The sequence below is a fragment of the Anopheles bellator genome, chromosome 2, assembly GCF_943735745.2.
Source record: "Anopheles bellator chromosome 2, idAnoBellAS_SP24_06.2, whole genome shotgun sequence".
Lineage (NCBI taxonomy): Eukaryota > Metazoa > Arthropoda > Insecta > Diptera > Culicidae > Anopheles > Anopheles bellator.
Genome location: NC_071286.1, coordinates 54403416 through 54415684, shown reverse-complemented (window position 1 = coordinate 54415684; position 12269 = coordinate 54403416).

Here is a 12269-nt window from a genome sequence, read left to right as displayed (position 1 = left end):
CTTCCATATAACATGCAAATCAAGCGCTTTGTAAACACTTTGCCAACTCTGGCCAACCATGAAGTATAATAAGTGCCGACACAAGCGGGTTTTCAAAGAGGATTTACAAACATCGTGTCACACGTCTGATCGGGGATTACAAGGCATTGTGCATACTGAATGCACCACCAATACGTTTGTATGATCTTTGTAGGTGATAGGCGTGAGGAAGCTTACAAATGCACTGAATTCATCAACAAGAGTCGTTTGTCTTTTACATGCACTAGTCCAAGATGCAATAATGTATTCAGTGTACATGTCGTACTAAACATGTATCTACCATAAAAGTGTTGGAATCGACAAACCAAATTATGTCACCAACCAAGACTGATCACTTACAGAGCGTATTTCGAATTAAACATTTTTTTAAAGAGCAAGATTGAATTTTACTCAATCTTATTGTAATAGCCATAGTAAATTGAATTAAAAAAATAAAAACCTCTGTGACTACACATCTGAAAACACTGAGTTTGTGTTAACCTATTAATAATTTTTAAATGTCGTTCAGCTAAAAATAACAAGAAATTAGAAACCCGGCTTGAGAATTTATTTGATGCTCAGAAAAGCATATTTAAAGTAAAATTGCTTTCGGCTATAACTAATTTTATTCTGCAAAAACCTAGGGTACGATCAAACTAAACAAAATGAAGTAATTTCGACAGATTGCTACATTTCTAATATAAATATGATATGATAACATGATAACATGATATTCTTCTAATGTGTTTCTACAAAATATCTATGACAAAAAAGTCTTCACCAGAGCAGTATTCGCATTTGTGGACGCAAAGTGATTTTGGGTTAAGCAATTTCTTTGGGATGCTTACTTGCATTTTCCAATTTTTCACTTCAAACGAAAAATTTCATCAATGAAAATTCCCCAAATTTGGCAAGCCGTTGTCAGCTTCCTCCGGAATTGTAAAAATTAGTACGTGATGTGGATAACCTTTTTTTTTCCTAACTTTTTGCAGCACCCCAATAGTACCAGTTTTGTTCCCATTTAACACTTTTTCCCTCTAAAAGCAATTTGTGGGTTTGTATTGTGTTCGCTTCCCGACCTATCTTTTATCTGCAAGCATCGTCACCTTCAAGAATGCGGTTTTGCGTTGAACTTTTTTTCTTTCACCCAAGACTTCTTTTGCATCAAGACCGATTCTAGCATCGCCCTGCGATAAGCACAAAAATGCTTTAGAAATTTCAACGAAAGCCCCTCGTAGATGGCGCTTCTTTGTAGTCTCGAGAGGTTATCATATGAATGCAGCACCTAACCTGATTTGCAATCTAATAGACATTCCAGGAAGAGCTCTGAGCCTTGGCCCGTGTTTGGTAAAGTATTGAACCAACCCCCATTCGATTAACGAACTCAAGGAGAGCCGTTCGATGTCACGCGAATACTCTACAACAAGGCAGTCTAAGACTTTTCTGGCTCCGATCGAATATGTGCGTCTTGAGATGTGCCTTATGGCGAAACATTCTATTGATACGTTTCGGAAAATTCTATGTGCTCCGTTCTTAGAATGGGGATGTTGCAGGATGAAGGACAAATTCCAGATACTAAAGAAAAGTACAACGGAAAATTCATAAAATCCCTTCCTTTTAATTTGCTTTCCTTCCGTAAAAACCCACCTGAAGCTATGCATTATTGTCATCTTTCGCAGAAGAGAAATTCGCATTCAAACTCTAGTTGTTTTTAGTCAATGATATGACATATACAATCAATCTGGAGAAAATCTAACATCCACTCCTTGCAAATGATTGGATGAAAAGACCTTTTATTTTTTTCAAAGCAAGTATTTTTTCCTAAAACGTTACAATAATTTTGCTCCATTTAAATTAACCGCAACCTTAAAATAAACTGCTTCAGAGACTTAATGCCCTACAATCACCCATCAGCAGCGAAAAAAATAGATAGGTTTTACTCGTATTTCAAGACAGACTACTGACTCAGTGCACTGAGCGCTTTCATCGCAAGGTTAAGAGAAACGAGAAACCCATCTTCCAGTGCTTGATAAGAAACATGACCCTTATTTGAATTGTGATTAAGATGTTTGCCAAGCGTTGACAGACAAACCACCCTTACTTTGCAAGCGATTGGAAACCGTTCGCCATGCCGGTGATCGTGTTAATTTGAAATCGAAAGACGGAATAAAAGTGAAACCTCATCCTCCTCTTGCATAAGGAATGTTCCGCCGACGATGGCGCTGCAGACGTGAGGAGCGAATTAAACGAACAGTTTGATTGGCAGATTAGCAGCGGCCCTGTCAGTGAACGTCAGGACGATGGTGGTGGCCTCAAAAGACATTCAGCAGAAGCCGAGACCAAGTGCACAGCCTTGAAGTCGTTCCCGTGAAGTGTGCCGCGGAGTGGTTGTCGTCGATGCGGAAACGAAATGATTGGATCCGCTGTTTATGTGAATGTTTGTTTTGAATGTGATTGTCATCACATGTGAAACGAAAAACGTTAAGAACAAAATATTATTAAAAGTTTTTGATAAGGCTGAGATAACGCGTTGATGCAAACTTCAAACAATTTTCCACTTTTTAATAGTTTCATGAAGTTTTCCATTTGCAAACTATAGGGCGTTAAATGCTTGGAGCCAAGCATTTATTCAGGTTTTCATGTTTCTTTCTAATGCGTGTTAACAAAACAACCTGACTTAGCCATGTTTTCAATTGCACATTACGATGCACTTATTTTAGCACATTTTAGCACAGTTTTCACAAACATTAAAAAAATTTACAAGGTATGGAAAAAATTAGTATTTTCAACAATCGTTTTTTTCTGCAAACGACACAGAAAACATAATGTAGACCAATGTTTCCAAAGAACCAAACCATCCCAAAAATATGACAATATTCACCAAACTCTCTCTTTTCAGCCTCAATTTGTGAAAACTAAGTCGATTCAAAATTAACCGATTAAAGTTCGGAAAACAGCCGTTTGATTCAAGTGTTGCGAGAAATTAAACAGTTTGAAGAATTCTTGCCTAACAGCAATCTCTTCGTTTTCTGTGGAATAAGCTTCGGTTAAGAGAAAACCTTTTTGGCCGTAAGAATTTCGCTTATCCGGGCGCGTGACTCTTTGACGGCATCACCATTCGAGCATTTAGATTACGCCAACCATAACGATCGACTTGAAATGCACTGAAGTCGTTCCTTCTACTTTGAAAGTAATTATCCAAATATTTAATGAAGCGCAAGTCTGTTGCTTGTGAACTCGAATGCCTGGAGGCCAACCAACCACCACAAGAATTGGTTTACTTTCCGCTGAGAAAGGATGAAACATTCAAACGCTCGAATGATGCTGCGAGGTCGTCGTGGATCCAAAATTGGTAAAATGTTTCATTACCGATACGAGAAAGTTCAAACCAAATACATCTTCAATATCGTTTGCTTTCGTTTTTCTCTCTCTTAGCTATGCATTTGTTTCGAGAGTGACCTTCGGACTAGATTTGAATAATGCAGTTATTTAATAGTGCGCTATCTCAGCAGATACGCCATTTTTCGGAAAACGCCACTGAGTGATTGCATTGACCCACAAAATATGTAACCTCCCTCCTACTTAACATGCAGATATTGCTATTTTCAATATGTCAAAGAAATTTAATCTAGTGTAAGAAAGGCTTGAATTGCACGTTACATATTATTGTACTACCGATTACTGTGAACCGATATTTCACCGATCGAATAGAGGTTAGTAAGCTTTTTCAAACGATGTGCATTCAAGTACATATTTTGTTTATTTTTAGAACACCATAAATTCAATTAAATATACTTTTGTTTTGTTTTAAATCAGAACGAAACTATTCTCCTTTCCGTTCTACTAGAGTAAAAGAAAATTTTCAAACAAACTTTTCAACAAACTTTTTCAATAGCTATTAAAATTAATAGCAGTGCCCTGATATCAATCTTTCTTAATACTATCATAATATTTAGACGGTAGAAAAGACATGAAAAATAAATTACAACAAAAAACTAATGTCTCGCATGGAAGATAAATCGTATCTTGTCTCTCAAATGCTTTACAAAGGTAAAAAAAACCTTACCTGAGAAAATGGGAATAGGTCTCACGTTTAAATACAAGACGATTTATCTGGTAGACAATTTGTTCACCATCTCATGTCAACGCCATAGCATCCAATTCGTTGATCCATTAACCAATATTGTGTGACGTCATCTTTGGTGGCCATTTTCAAACACTTTTCGCCAGCCATCTTCGGCAGACAGAATCGCTACATCGTCGCTACAACTTCGACCGTTCTATCTCACGTAAACGTCCCAAAAGACAACACGTGCTTATATTGAATCACGCAATTGAAACATTAATCTACCCATCTGGGTCCCCAAAGGAAAAGTAACGTAGCACACGCTCGAGTAGGGATTCCCTAATCACGGAAAGATTGGAATACTGTAGCATGGAGCATGGACCAAGGATGGTTTTGTCCTACAACTAGCCTACTCCGCAAACTTCATTCAAGCAAATTTTATATATTTTTTGGAATATTATAAAAAAAACAATGATATCCGACACATCCTAAGGTTGTCAGCATAAAACATGATCAATAAATTAGCATCTTACAAGAAGTGCCGTACACACCGTCTTAGACAAGAACAAAATCTTTGCACGAAAAATTAAATAATTTATGGGAATATTATTACTTCCCTCCCTTTTCCCGCATTCAAGTCTTTCCATAGGGAAAATCGACGATGGTGTGGCATTATGTACCAGACGATGCCGGAACGACAGTATTTCATGTCAAATACGGCAAACGGTAATATACGGTCGATTAATAGCCTTTTCCCAATCGTAAATATTCTGCAACAGTAAATATGGTGCGTGAGCGATAAAAAGATCGTTAAAACGAGGCCTTCTTATACAATACTTTGAGTCGTAGTTTTATTGCTATTAAATTGTAATTTGAAGCTTCAATAGCTAAAGTATTTCACTTAAGATACATGTCAATAGAAGTTCTATATCACACAGGTTCTCTTAAGAGACGAATGTTGGGCCAGTGTAGCTCAAAGCCTCTATAATACAAAAGAAAAAACACAGGACCTCTGTATCACAAGGATTAAATCGTAAAGCCACTTTTTATATTACATTTATGATATTGTTATTAATATAAATTTTTTAAATGTTATATCATACCAATGCGACTTCGTGACTTTTTGTTTCCTTCTTTTGGCTTTGCCAAAAGACGGTACCAATAATATTTTATTTTATCCCAATGAACAGTTACGGTCCCAACAATATTTTCCTACTTTATAATATGCCTACAATTCGGTTTTCTTGCTAATAGTGTTAACGATATGAAGCAATATATTAATCTGGTGATGTTGCAATAGCATCGATGAATGTTCACTGATAAGGCTTCTCTTAACTCTGCCAAGCGAAAAATGTTCCCCTTAAGGATGTGGCACTAATGTTTCCGTTCGCAAACCATATGCCCTAATATAAAATTAACATGTCATTGTAATCCATTACAAGCTGCCATGGGACGTGATTGGCAAGCAAATGATGGAACACACACGAATAAGGCCAAGACATTGTCTTAATCGATTGAGCATCATAGTATAATCATGAACACCGAAACCCGTGTAAAGAGCACATAAAAGCCATGTCCTACACTTGTTAAACATTTGATTGGAGCAACAATGAACGTTTTCGTGTAGCAAAAGAAATCACGCAACAGCTTCTTCTACTTTTGCATGCTTGTTTCATTGATGATCTTGTACCGATCGAGGCTTGGGCACCTAAAATATACACCTTCTACCCTTAAACCCAAATTATGCTGTACAAACTACTGTTTAGCTTCATTAGAAAGCTGCATCAAAACCACTTCAAACAATTTCAAATCAATCAGAAACATTGCTTTACTTAAAAAAAAGGTTATTAATTTCGATGACCGCTTCTAGATTTAATTTAACGAAGCTCATCGTATATCACCGTTAGAAGACGAAGCATTACTCCGCCATCAGTAGTGTCGTCACATTCCGCCCAGCATTTCGCTCAAAAGGGTGTTACCGTCGACGACAGCGGCAGACTTTTGGATGGTTATAAATGTTTGGCAGAACGTCCTGCGGACGCGAAAACGCAGTGTTCAGAGAGTAAGAATCGCCTGCTCCAGTGGTCGCTGAAGCCGGACGCTATATCTGCGGCATGCGTTCAAGGGATGGTCCCTGGTGCCAGAAAATTCGGATAAGAGCAGGAACAAGTGCCAGGATACGCTTGACTGACAATAGAAACCAGATATCGGGCTTTTCTTCAGTGGCCTCTCGAGGGACGGTCCATTAATCACCGATTAGAATGACATTAGCGTGTTCATAAAGTTTTTTGCATGCTATCAAAAGTGGTGGAAGGCCTAGAAACGCCTAGAATGTCAGATTTGGCACGCGATTAGAAACCCATTCGGATAAGTCGTTAAGTTTGGTGGAAACAAGATTATCGAAATCATTGAGTGGCCTTTCGCATTGAGGTGGACTAATCCTGTCGCACATTAAACAAACAAAATGCACTTAATAATGTTTTGAGAAAACAAAATTTCCATTTAAGACATACCATATAATACAATAAATAACATTGGGTGAAATTTGAAATGATAGAAGCTACATACAGCCACAGTTTCCTTACCTATGATAGTCTTATGCTGCTCTCAAGTCAGATTAAAAGAGACTTAAATCGTATCCAGACTGAGAGTTTTCTCTATCCGAACGCCATTTCCAAACGTCAGCCATTTGTCGTACTCACCGTCCGTAGTTGATGCGATTAGAACGTCTGTTGAGCTTGGTTGACGATCTATTTCGAACCGTTTTTCCTACCGCAACGATTGTGCATCAAATCAGATTATAATTTTACGTTCGATGTAGCAGGTCCTGGTTGATTCAAATACGATAGATAGAGGACGTCGCCATGGTCATAGCCAGTCAGTTTGCATCCATGTCAGCATTATTCGGACGATGTCCGTTAGGTACCGAATGAGATTTGTGTGGCAGGTTCGTCATATCATTTTAACTGACCGTAACGACTACTGCCGTGAAGCATTTTAGCAAATTCGCTTCGAAGAATCTTGGGTTCGAAATGCGATTTCGGACTATTTCAACTACTTAGTTGAGTTAAATTCAATTCATCGTTTCATGTGAATTTTTCAACAAAAATTTACGTACCAAATGTATCGTTGAGCTGGCATTACAGCTAGATTTGAAAAAATATTGGAGTGTCCCACACTGTGACGCAGATGCTTGGAAGCGTACCGGAGTTGTTGATTACCTTAAGCCATTATCCTGGGGAATGGATTAAAGATCAAGTCGTATAAGTATGTACTTTTATTATTATTATTATTATTATTATTCGTAACACGCTTGACGAGCATAATGCTTAATCAAGCAACTTAACGTTAACTTAAAAACAAATAACAAATAACAAACATTTTCCTTACACTAAGCCCTACAAATGTCAATCACGGATAAGCGGAGGCGTTGTCGGAGGCTGGACACTGAATAGTTATAATCAAAATATTTGAAGTTGGCATTAAACTGTATTCACTTTTCATTTTAACTGGTGGCTTAAGTACTTACTATACACTATAAAGTTTTGTAAAACACCGAGAAATTTTCAATATTTCACAATTTCTACGTTTATTTTTTCCCCACCTGTTCTCGCTTCACACACCATATATCTAAGTTCCTGTTTTAGACAGGTCCCACCGAGAATAGGGCAACCGCTTACACTCAATTGAGTGGTGATACGGTGTAAGAATTTGACAAAGCTGGCGATTCACCGAAAGTGTCGCAAACAGATGACCAACCATTTACTGGTCACCCTCGACGGACCAAAAGAAAATAAATTTATTAACGATTATATTGACACCAGTTGGCATTTTCCTTTTTTGCGCGCACCAAATGAACCCGTCAAGGATCATTTATTTTTGAAGAAGGAGCGACACGACACGACTGTCGACACCTTTTTTGGAGCACTAACAAGCCCCATAGTTTGTCACCGAGCAGAGTAGAAAGCAAATCGCTTTTTTAGCAATAAAAATTGCAAAATCTTTTTCAGAGAGAACATAATTATTAGGATTCAAATTTTCTAACTTAGTCTTATAAGAAATATTATTCACTTTATTTTATAAGCAGTTTATCTGAACATAAAAAATATTTCAAATAACAATGGTTGTTTGTGCTTTAGGTGAATAGATTTTCCGTTAATTTTACATTTACAAATGTTTGTGTGTTTCCAATGTTTTAATTCGTAGATACTTTAAATTATACAAACTTATTCATGAGAAGAATAACCAACAATTGTGTTAATATCAAATTGGAATAAAATGACTTTACAGGGCTTAAGTACGAAAAAAATAGTATATTTGAATAGTGACTTGATTTGGTATTCAGATTAGAAATACGTGAAATGCAACCCTGTCGCCAACAGATCCTATGAAAGATATATCGACATTCCCCATCGAGCGTGTGGTAAATAAAAGCAATCTTCCATTCCACAAGATCTTTAAAAGAATGGTAAGAAGTCATTCTCACTTTTGTCGAATTGAAATGACTGCCATAAATCATACACAGTCATGCTGCAAAACCTTTCTTTTGCAGACAAAACGTGTCATTTTCCATATATCTATTTTCGGGTTGGGTTGCAGTATATTATAGAGAGTGTTTCGATATGTATGATAACAGGAGACACTTCTTCGTGAGTTAAGATAAATTTAGTGAGATAAATTTAAATGCAAGTAATTGTACCTTGTCTTTTTTTATTTTTTAAGAAGTGGCAGTGATATTGTTGCTACATCTTCTAAAATCAAAATAAAGAATTCAATCAATGAATATTCAAATATGCTGCTTTTGTGTTCTTTTAAAAAACATAGTGAAAAATTTTAAAACATAAAATATAAATCAAGACAATAAATTTTAATCTCTAATGTTAATTAAAACCGTTACAAGAACACCAAAAGTTGCATCTGCTGCTTCGCCTAAACTTTTAAAAAGAATAGTAATCGGAAGCTATCACAATGTTTCCCCAAAAACTTTGATACGAATTTGTGAACGAACACATGTCATTGATGGTTTAGATTCGGTTCTTAGAAATTAATCATGACCGTCGTCTGGCCCAGACATTGATGCCTCTTTAATAAATTTCGGCTTAGCCAAATAATCCGTCTAGAATGACTGCGGTACTGCTCTTGATACGTTGCTTCGATATGGGTTTCCAGAGCTGCTCCCGACATTGATGCTTCATAGTTTGGAAAAACACATTTCATGTAAAGGTGGTGGCAAAAGACATGGCCCAAAGAAATCATAGAACTGAAGAGGAGTTCATGTTGTTCGTGATATTGACAACTTTGTACCTGAATGCCAAATCGAACATACATGTCACATCCAGACACTTGTCAGCGTGACTTCCACAAACCATTCTATAATAGAGGAACACTTTCTGTCCCGAGACCGAACACTGAACGAGGTGATAGACTCCGACATTGCCCCAACAGTGACCCAAAATCCTAGGCACGCAAAGTAAGGCGTGGAGTTGAGAAACGACGATTCGTGTTGCGCAAAATGTCCCATTTCGATATTAGTATCATAAATAACGTAATGAGATCAGGCTTCCCACTTTGTACGCCTTATGCTCACTGCTTCAAGTCCTGGTTTCTAAGCTCTACAGGCCGCTCATATCAAAGACCAACATCGATATACACCTTGCACAAAACAAATAAACACATACCCTAAAGCGAAGGACAAGGAACCTAGCAACAAAGGAATGGTTCATGTGTATCCGGAGAAAACCGTCTGCACTTTCCTCGGTCTTTCGACGTAAGGTTAGCGCTCAACCTTTCCTCAGGAAAACCCAAACACACAGCAAGGTTCCGGAACTGTTGCAACCGTCACAACAATAAAACTAGTAATAAATAGGAAGGTAGAGAAGGCAACTTTTCTGCTGCTCTCTTTACAAGGAATGTGTTCGCAAGGCACTTACATCACCATATCCTGAAACGATAAAAATCCTGCAATTCCAGTAACGTAGCTACTTTGGAATTCAATGGTTGGTATGCTTGTTTTTTTTTTCTTTATGTTGCCCGCATCCACAAAATATAACTACATATGAGATTTGAATTTTTATGCAGTTAACATTTAAGCTTTTGCATGCTAGTAAAGCTGAAGCAACTGTTTGTATTCTTGGGTCGCATATGAAAAAGCCGTCTTCAACTTCACTTAATAAGAAATCATAAATAAAATGCGAGAAACTAGTATTTCATATGTACTCGTAACTCACCACGGTGCATGGAGTATTATCATAAGTCTTGGGAACAGAAAGAACTGCTTACATTCAAGGGTGTAAAAACATCTCACCTGGTATTTTTCACGCATTTTCAAGGACCGGTTGGTGTTATATTGCGCAGTGTACCCGGGACCTAGCGATGTAAATAAATTATCAGTCTGTACAAAATTTCCATACATTCTGCACCGAGCCACATCGCACAACTCTGACCACTCTCAGTTGGAGTAAAAGATTGTTCAACCGTGACAATGGCAATGGCAGGGTTACCGGCAATTTACCACATGAATGGGCCGGGTAAGAAAGCAGAGCAAATGGAGGTTGCATAAATTATGCACGTTACTCCGCACCAGCCATCAGTCACTGTCTGTTCTTCCATCAAACGGGAGCACTCCGTTGCCTTAAATTTTATTCGCAGTTTAAATTTTGAAATTAAATTAACAGGGACATACGGGCCACAGCGAATGAGCAACCAAAATTAAACTCGTAACACTTGGTTGCATATAAACCCGCCTTAATCAAACAAATCTCCTCAGCCAGCTGCTTACGTCTAACAATCTATGGTAACTTTTGCAATGCCAGTGGAGGTCATCGTAACATCCTAAAAATGTGGTAAAATAATGAGCAAACGCAAAAAGAAACCTTCAGAAAACATCGACCAATACTAAGTCCTGGGTTTATCATTCACCAAATGATGGTGCCGACTTAAGGAAAGTTTCGCTGTACAAAACCAATGAAAACTGAGTTTTCTACTTGAGGATGAGAACTCCTTCTGAGGAATAAGCGAAATGGGAAGGAAAACCCGCAAAAGTTTGTCAGATTCTTTTGCAATGAGGTAAAAGTTTTTGGTGAGAATTTGCCTCAACATTTTTGCTGCATCAGCACGGGCAAATTAGAGAGCCCTACAATTTTCTATCATTCGTTAGCATAGTTTTATCCATTTATCTTGTGGGATTTGTTGGAGCGCAGATCGTTACGGATTGATTTTAAGAAGTTTCAAGAAACCATAGAAATTTTTTTTTAAATATAAACGCCACATACAAACTTCGCATTCAGCTTTTTTTTTAAACATAATTCAGTCATAAATATTTTCTTTCAACAAGTAGATAATAAAATCTTTAATGAAGGATCCGAATTTTCGGTTCAAGGCGTTTTTAATTAGTTTCGATTATGTTTTATAAAAAAAGAATTTCAACATATTTTAGAAGTGCAATAGAAAATTGGTAAAAGGAACCATTTTTTCACCATACTCATCTTCGCTCATAAGTGTTTACTACCACTTCGTTTGACTGTCAAATTTCCTTGAAGCTGTCGATAAGTCGGGCGTAATAAAATAAAAACACGACTGCGTGCATAATTCACACATTGTAAATTGAGTCCATTGAGATTGCTGGCTCAGGGGCTGCGTGAAAATTAATCTTACAGCGAAACTCCCAAGGAGTACGTTTCCTCTGCCTAAATTGGTGTGATTTGTTTTCGCTTCAAATCCACATTCGTTTGCCAAATTATGTTTTTGAGTTGAGATGTTGATTCTAATTAATGCAAATTTGGAATGAAGCCAGGCTTCGATCCTTAAATTATATGTTTTCATGCCAAAACAATACTCATCAATACAAAAATAATTCATGCAAAGCTGTACAAAAAAATCAATTAGAACGTGTTTACTTATCAAAATGCAAGTGTTAAGCATGGTGGCAAAAACTATTCTTCCGAGGCGAGGTGGCTTTCACATTCATTTGCATACGTCACTTCTATTATTGCTCATTTTTATTCATTTTCATCATGCGCGGAAACTCATTCTCTAGTAGAAATGGGGTTTTTTGTTCGATTCACAATTCAGCAAATCCTCTTGCAATAGGCCTGCAAAAGGCTGTGCGAAGCGTACGATGAAGTCATTTACGTTATTTCGCTGAGCTGGTTTTTTTTTTCTATGCAACCACATAAGCAGCATTTCG